This window comes from Suricata suricatta, chromosome 5 (genome assembly GCF_006229205.1).
Source record: "Suricata suricatta isolate VVHF042 chromosome 5, meerkat_22Aug2017_6uvM2_HiC, whole genome shotgun sequence".
NCBI classification, from domain to species: domain Eukaryota; kingdom Metazoa; phylum Chordata; class Mammalia; order Carnivora; family Herpestidae; genus Suricata; species Suricata suricatta.
The window spans coordinates 88,513,454-88,521,503 of NC_043704.1; the positions used below are offsets into that span (position 1 = coordinate 88,513,454).

General features: G+C 41.8%; 1 long non-coding RNA gene across 1 annotated transcript; it reads right to left on the reverse strand.

Annotated features, from left to right (window-relative positions):
• Positions 1–5,750: 5,750 nt before the first annotated feature.
• On the reverse strand, positions 5,751–6,856 carry LOC115291365. The gene is made up of 3 exons (XR_003908405.1): positions 6,475–6,856; positions 6,276–6,393; positions 5,751–5,794 (listed from the first exon to the last, which is right to left on the reverse strand). It is a non-coding gene; the product is annotated as an uncharacterized LOC115291365 (long non-coding RNA).
• Between the last annotated feature and the right edge of the window lie 1,194 nt (positions 6,857–8,050).

An 8,050-nucleotide genomic window follows, 5' to 3' on the forward strand; every position in this document is an offset into this window, starting at 1 on the left:
AGGACACCCAGTATGGCCTTCTCTGTGATCCACTGGGTGCCTGTAATTAATTACTTGTGTTGTCACTCTCATAGTTATTGCTATTGTCATTTTAAACAATCTGTATTTACATCTGCACTTACTACTTTAAACATTGTCCATCCTTACTATGAAAAGCAGAGAAATTAAGCACTTTAGCCCTCCTCATCTCCAGAGGTTCGTTACAGTTTTCACTTGGTAAAGACGTTAGGCATATTTTTGCTGTTACTTCCATTAACAACCAGGAACCTCCTAAGGGTTGGAAACTTGTGCCAGTCACTGTGTGTCTCTCTCCTCAAACCTCACTTCTAGGTTTCCAGAGGCAATTAACACACATAAAGAAATGATATTTGAATCAAAATACCTCTTAATTAATAGCTACACAACAGCTCCTACCATGCAGTTAGCTCTCCTGAGAAGCTGGTTTGGAGTTTGTGGTTTAGGGCTTTGCTACTCACAGTGTAGTGAATCAACTTCACCTGGAAACTTAAGTCATTTCAAAGTTCCACCCCAGATTCTCGTGAATCATCAGCTGCAACTTAACAGGATCCCCTAGGTGAATTATATGCACATAAAAGTTTGAGAACTACTACTTTAGGATTTAAGTTAAAATGGAAGATTGCACCACTTCTCCCTTCCCCACGCTTATTCTGAATTCCTTGAGATTAGCAACGTATTTTGAGACCCTCTAACAGTTGTTGGTCATGGTGGGGGTAGAGGAAAGAAGGAAGTGTTCCTCCAATGGACTCTGACACAGCTTACTGATTAAGACAGTAGTAAAATGTTAGGATACTAAAGGGTTCTCATAAAACAGTAATCCTGAAATCTTAAAAATTTCAAATATCTTAGGCTCTGGCCAAATTAACTGGATGAGCATGATAAGTTTACTCACTCTTTGCCTGTATCTTTATATTGAAGCAGGAATGACAGTTACCTGCCTGGCATGGAAGAATTGAAGGAGATGATGCACATATTTTATAGCACCGTGCCCAGCACCTAATGAGGCATGAGAAAAAGGATAATCAGGATTGTTTCCTGGTGGTGATGCTGGGATGCAGAAGTTCCTATCCCCTTATGTTGAGATTTACATCGTTACACTGTTTTCTATACCACAGCTATGCATGCTTAGTTTTCTACTGCAGTGCTGTCCTCAATTTGAGATCATAGTTCTTCATTCGTGAGTTCTTTATTTAAATCTGTCCTTTCATTGGATGGATTGTCTCTTCAAATATGGCTAGTGAGTTCTCTGTCTCTTGAATTTTTGCATATTTGGACTTCTGCTGTCTTACACACACAAAATCAGTATCTGATCTATTGTATCACATTTTCTCCTATCTCCATTGATCAGCAGTAAAGTGTAAGTCAAGAACTCCCAGTGTGAGAACAAGTGGTATTCTACCCAAGACCTACTAAGTCACATCACATGCAGAGTGTCCGCTGTCTGCATTTTACTCCAGCTCTCCGGAAGCTTCTAATTTCCACCCAAACTAGAGAACAACTGTGTGCTCCACCATCTCCTCGCAACCACAGCTGTGGTGCGGAAGGTCAAGGCCAACAGGGTTTTACCTTTCTATAGGTAATGTTTTTATACCAGGATTTCCAAGGATTCTTTGTCTTTGAAATTCAGTGACTTCTCAATAAACCTAAGTATTAGTCACCTCTGGATCTGTCCTAGAATGTGGCAAACCATAGAAAACACAGTAGCCACACATTAACATATGTCTTTACTTCAAAAAAAAAAAAAAACCCTTCATTTTGAATATGTCTCCTATTTCTGCCTATTCCTATTTTGTGCAGCCTGGCTGGCCCAGCTGAAACATGTAACCATGACTTTGCAGCGGTACAAACTTATGCTACCGTGTGATTTTTCTCCACTAGTTCTCAACAGGGCCAGGGAAGATGGATGTCTTAGGTGGTGGTCAGACTAACAGCATCAAGGAGCATTAACAGTCCACATTTTGCTGGAGGATTAGCACTGCTAAGTACTTACAGAACATGGTCAGGACACACCCAGGACAGGTGTGGGGAACACTTGCAAGGAAGTTCAGGCTTCTGGTATCTGAGAAGGTTTCCATTCATCTGGAAGGAAGCACCGTGGCCTACCTTGAAGGCAAGGGTAGTTGGATTAAGTGTGCTTGGCACGTAGGCTTCCGGGAGACATGAAAAGCTCTGCTACAAGGAGAGGCGCTGCTAAACAGGTGATAAAGTTATAGTTGCTAAGGGTTGTCAGTGAGATTTTGTGGCGCTGCTAGGCGGTGCTGTGGAATAGAGGCTAAGCGGCAGGACACCGGCGGGGGGGGGGGGGGTGCTGATTAGCAGTTGTGAATTTAAGGGGCCTAGGAAGATTTGTCTCCTGCATTCAATCACATTTTTGCCTAGCCATCCTCAAACACATATCCCTCCTGTAGGGTTTCTTCTCCCCTTGATTCATCTAATTGCCTCTCTCAGGAATGCTTTCTTCCCTTCCTCATTTGTTTAATTCTTGTTAGATTCCACCAAGCCAGGGGCTTCTAGGAAGACAAGCCTCCCACCTGCGCATCACTCACTTCCTTCCCTTTGTCCTTGCCCCCACTCTGAAGGGGTGAGGTGCCCCTTACACTTTCTCAGTGTCCTCTGCATAGCTCTGGCTTCAGAATTGCTTCCTATGCTGCTGCTTAGATTGAGTTCCTGAAAGACACTTCTCTTTGGATACCCAGAGCCTAGAACGGTGCCTGGAAAACAGGAGCTGCTTGATTTACTCCTGGTAAGCAAATCATAGAATGGAAAGGTACCGTACTGGAGTGAAAAAAGCACCACACTTTTCTTATACATATTAGTGAGCTTGAATAAGTTACTTTATGTCTGAACATCATTTTGTCCCGTTTAAGAAACATCTATATAAGATACCCTACTTTCAAGATTGCCCTACGGATTAACCGTCATGACTCATGTAGCACAGTGACTGGCATAGGTCAGACTTTCACATGTGGTATGATTGTTGTTACCATATTTACTGTTGAAAACAGGTCAGAAAAGCATTTGTCAGGATAATTTGTTGAAAAGAATCGGTTGCAATTAGATTTAAAGAGCACTGCTATTAGGGAGATGAATGTGGAAGTAGTTTATCGAACAAACTTATTTACATTTCTATTTTGTTATGATGAAATATCTTAAAATGTGTCATTGTTTTTTGCATGAAACCCAGTTGGATGATAATGGTGACGTGGGTCCGTAATCAGTTCCCTTGTGTTACTTTATCAACATTCTTTTATCTCTTGTCCTTAGTCTCTACATTTTTCTTTTTTTGCATTGTGAAGAATTGGAAAATGCACTTCTAAAAGCAACTCTGTGCCAAATACCCATTTTGTGATCTATTATTTATCGAAAAACATCAGAAAAGGCATCAATATTAAGAACCAAGTTTCTAAAGACGTAGCATTTCACATTTCACTTTCTTTTGGCTTCTATTTCAATTATCTCACTTAGACTTCAATTTTGAAACATTAATCAAGGTCAAAGTAGCACTTTTGTGTGTTTGGTCACATTTTTCTTTCAGACATAGATATTTTGCTATGTAATTTCTTTCCCCTTATGCTAGTAATTCATGTTCATTTTTGAAGATTTTACAGTAAAAAATGCTGGGGTGTGTGTAAAAGAGAAAATCACAGGTGTAAATTTTATCTAGCTTTGAGCAGGATTCCTGAGTACTGCTAAATGTAGGCCTTCAAGCCTTTCGGTGACGAAGCAGGCATCCTGTCGACCTATACAGGGCATGAAACGTAAGTAAGAAGGAAAATTGTTGTATCAACTTGCTGGGATTTTGGAGTTGTTAGTGTAGCTACCCCTACCTGTTACTCACCTGGGCATTCTCTCTTACAGCAGTTTCTATTATTACGTGATATTCTAGACACTTTTTGATGCATTTATAAAGCATGAGCCAAGCAGTTTTGCTTTAATGTTAAGAGAATTATGCTGTACTTGTTTTTATGTCACTTGATTTTATTTAATATATCAAAACATCTTTTCATCTCATTCTTTTTAAAAACAGCTTTATTGAGCTCTACTTGACATAAAGTACATACTAAATTATACAAGCCTATGTGTTTTGACCTATGTACATACCTCTGACCTATGTACCACCTCTTGGAGGAAAAAGCATCAAATAGTGTGTGGACATATGCCGAAATCACTACAGTAATTAATATAAATTTGGGAGGATATTTTGAGGCTATGCAAATATCCTCTTTCTCCAAGTGTTGGCCCCTGAATTTTCACATTCATCAGTGGATCTTGCCTGCATCAGTTATTATGGTAGTATTTTAACAGTGATTTTTTTTATTTCCCTAATTTCTTTTATGTTTATTATTTGGAATTCTGCAGGGAAGATTTGTCCCTTCTTTCATACCTTGTTTATTTGTTTGCTTATTTATTTAATAACTTGTATCAGTGCAAAATTTGGTAATCCCTGAGACCACCCCTACTTCTGACATCAAATTTAGGGGTCCTCAAGACAAACTTCAGGCTCAATAATTCACTAGAAGGACTCCCAGAATTCAGCAAAGCCATTTTACTCAGTTTATTACAGCAAATTAAAATCGGCCAAGGGGAGGAAGTGCATAGGACAGGTTCCAGGAGACAGCAGGTGCAGAATTTCTTACACTTTCCCAGTGGAGTCATGCTGATAGCATTTTCTCCTCCCGGCAATGATATGTGGCAACACACATACAGTACTGACAACCAGAGAAGCCTGCCAAACCTCAGTGTCCAGTTTTTACTGGGTCTGGTCACGTATACGTGATTGATCACATGTGCTTGACCTTAGTTTCCAGCCCCCCTCTGAAGGCTGAGCTGATAGTGTGTGGCCCAAAGTTCTTACCCCAGGAATCACATTGTTAGCATAGATTATCTGGCCCAGTCAAGGCCTCCAGATAAACAAAGGCATTCTTATTATGCAGGACACCCGAGGGTTAGATGTTAGTTACCTCCCAGGAATTGGGGGCAAAAGCCAAAGCTCTCTACAGGCAAGGTTAATCCTTTATTGAGAACTTAGTATCAAATTGTAGGCATTTATTATGTTCTTTAGATTCAAATCTAATGCCATCATTATTTTTTTGCTCACATATTCCTTATATGGCCATTGAGAGGTCTTTTAGGTTGGCTTCTGTGCCCTTTCAACATGCCTCATTCTTTCTTTAAAAAAAATGCACTTTGTTACTTTTTGACATTTAAAAATACTCCAAGCATATCTGACATTTTTCCTTCCCCAGCTATAGAAAAATTCATTTCTTCAAAGAGCTCTATTTCCTTTTATTGGAGAATGGCATTTAGAAAACAAGATCTGGGCATCAGCTGTGTTCATTAGCACTAGGCTCCTTTACTGAGTACGGCTCCTATACAGATACCTATATGTGTATTAACTCATGTATACTTACATTTTTCTTTATATATTAAAATAAACATGAGTTCACACTGGAATCTCTGACTGTACTCCAGCACCACTTGGGTTCAGTCTTCCTTGCCCTCTTGCTTACATGTCACTTCTTTCTTGTAACCTGGCTCTTGTTATCTTATTTACTTCCTTGCTCCACCTTAGTATCCATGGAAAGCAGTTTCATAATTAACTGTGCCCGTGTAAAACCAAATTTATGAACTATAATACAGTGCTTTTGGGGCACATTTTTAAGAATAAATTTTTAAATTTTATTTTAGAGCAGGGGAGAGAGGCAGAGGAGGAGAGAGAAAGAGATTCTTAATAAATGCAGGGCTTGATCACATGGCCCTGGGATCATGACCTGAGCTGAAATAAAAAAAAATCAGATGGTCAACCAACTAAGCCACCCAGGCACTCTTGGTGCAGTGCTTGTTTTTTCTTCCTTCCTTCCCCCTTTCCTTCCTCCCCCCACCCTTTTCTGTTTTGTTTTGTTTTGTTTTGATAACCATGCCCATCATTTTCCACCTTCACAAAGGATTCCCTAATCACTCTTAGCTAGAGTTCATCGTCCATTCAACATCCTTTTTCTTTTTTTAACTTTTGTGTTTTCAGAGAGTATGTGAAGGGGAGGGAGAGGGGGAGGGAGGGAGAGGGAGGGGGAGAGAGGGAGGGAGGGAGAGAGAGAGAGAGAGAGAGAAGAAAGAAATCCCAAGCAGGCTCCTTGCTGTCAGTGTAAAGCCCCACACAGGGCTGGGTCTCCAACCCTGAGATGACCTGAGCCAAAATGAAGAGTCTGAGGCTTAACAGGCTGAGCCACCCAGATGCCCATGTAGTTCTTTACCCTTACCATATCTAGTGAAAGCAGTGGTTCCCAAAGTGACTTAGACCTTCCAGTCCAAGAGGGTGACCCAGGAAGCCTTTGAACTCAACCTCCATGGACACACCAATATCTACTCTGTTTCTACCTATTTATACCAAATATACAGCTGATTATAGAGCAATTCCAGCTTCTGCACAACAAAATATGAAGAGCAAGGGAGACGTACAAGCGCTCGAGCAAGGTGGTCCCAGTAATGAGGGGAACCCCACTTCCCACGTGGCGAAAGGCCATGGGGACCGGCAGGACAGAGGGTCCGGGAGCAGATTCTCTGGCCCTGGGGCTCCGAAGAAAAACTGCGGTTTAAAGGCAACTAGGATAGAAAGGAACCATCACTAGAACCCAGCCAAGCTGGGACCCTGTCGGGGTTGGAGGGCTGCAGCCGTCTGGGTTTAAAAGGGTTTACGCTGGGCCTACGCCGGGCCTACGCCGGGCTTACGCTTCTTCCGCCTTGATCTTGGGCAGAGCGGGGAGCACCTTTCAGGCCCCTCCGCCTTGCCCAGGCCTCAGGGGCCGCAGTCATCCCAACTTCCCCACCCACACTCCTGCCCCAGGACATAGGACAAGCTTGTGGTGTAACAGAGCAACTGGCACCGGAAAGACCCAGCCCTAAAACTCCACTTCTAGCTTCTAGAACCCTCTTCCGGTTGGAGGAGCCAGTGAGCACCATGGTTTCTGTTCCAAAGTTACTTGGGTAAGTTCCTTTTATTCCCCACTCCTTCAGTGTCGTCACGCTGTTACAGGAAGGTGGGACAGACGCTGGTCCTTGTCTCGCAGAGTCCAAGAATGAACCTCGCAGACAACAAAGTGAGGAAAGCGATGAATTTATTGAGAGAGTATAAAACGTTCAAGAGTGAGAGGGGTCCGACTGGGTAGCCACTGAGGAATTTTGCCCCCGACTTTTTGTTGGGGCCTTATCAGAAAATTTATGAGACACCACGCACTGGCACCTAGCCCAGGAGGGTCTGGAATACCTCATCCTTCCCCGCCCCAAACCCCACCGCTTACTCCGGTCCCACCTGCGGCTGCAGCGCGCCTCCTTTCTCTCTCTCTCTGCCTGATGGGAACCCTTTCCCTAGTCAGCGTCACACGTTTGTAATATAGTCGGGTTTATTTGTCAGCCTGGATTTCATCTTGACATCCTAGTTGGATTATTTTTAATTTCCATTCAGTAAAATTCACTCTCTGTAGTAGAAAATACATGAATTTGACAAATGCCTAGTCATGTATATACCAAACCATCAAAACACCACAAGTTCCATTACCCTCAAAATTCCCAGGCACAGCCACTTTGTAATCAACTTCTTCCCCTCATTCAACACTCACTCACTGATCTATTTTCCATTCCTGTAGTTTTGCCTTTTCCAGGTTATCGTCTAAAGAAAATAACAGATGTAGTCTTTAAAGGCTGCCATTTTTCAATTTTTTAAATGCATTTATGATTCATCCATTTTGTTAGGTAAAGCAGTAGTTCATTCCTTTTTATTGACAATTACTATTCCGCTGTATAGGTGTACCGTAGCTTTTTTATCCATTTGCTTGTTGAAGGACGTTATGATTGTTCTCAGTTTTTGGTGATTATGAATAAAGTTGTTATAAACCCTCTGTACAGATTTTTATGTGAAGAAGGTTTTAGTTCGTTTGGGTAAATATAGGAGTGGGAAGAAAAATTGTTTAGCAGAGTGGTTGTACCCTTTTTTTTTTGTTACCACCAACACAGGTCAGCATCTGTAATTGCCAGGCTT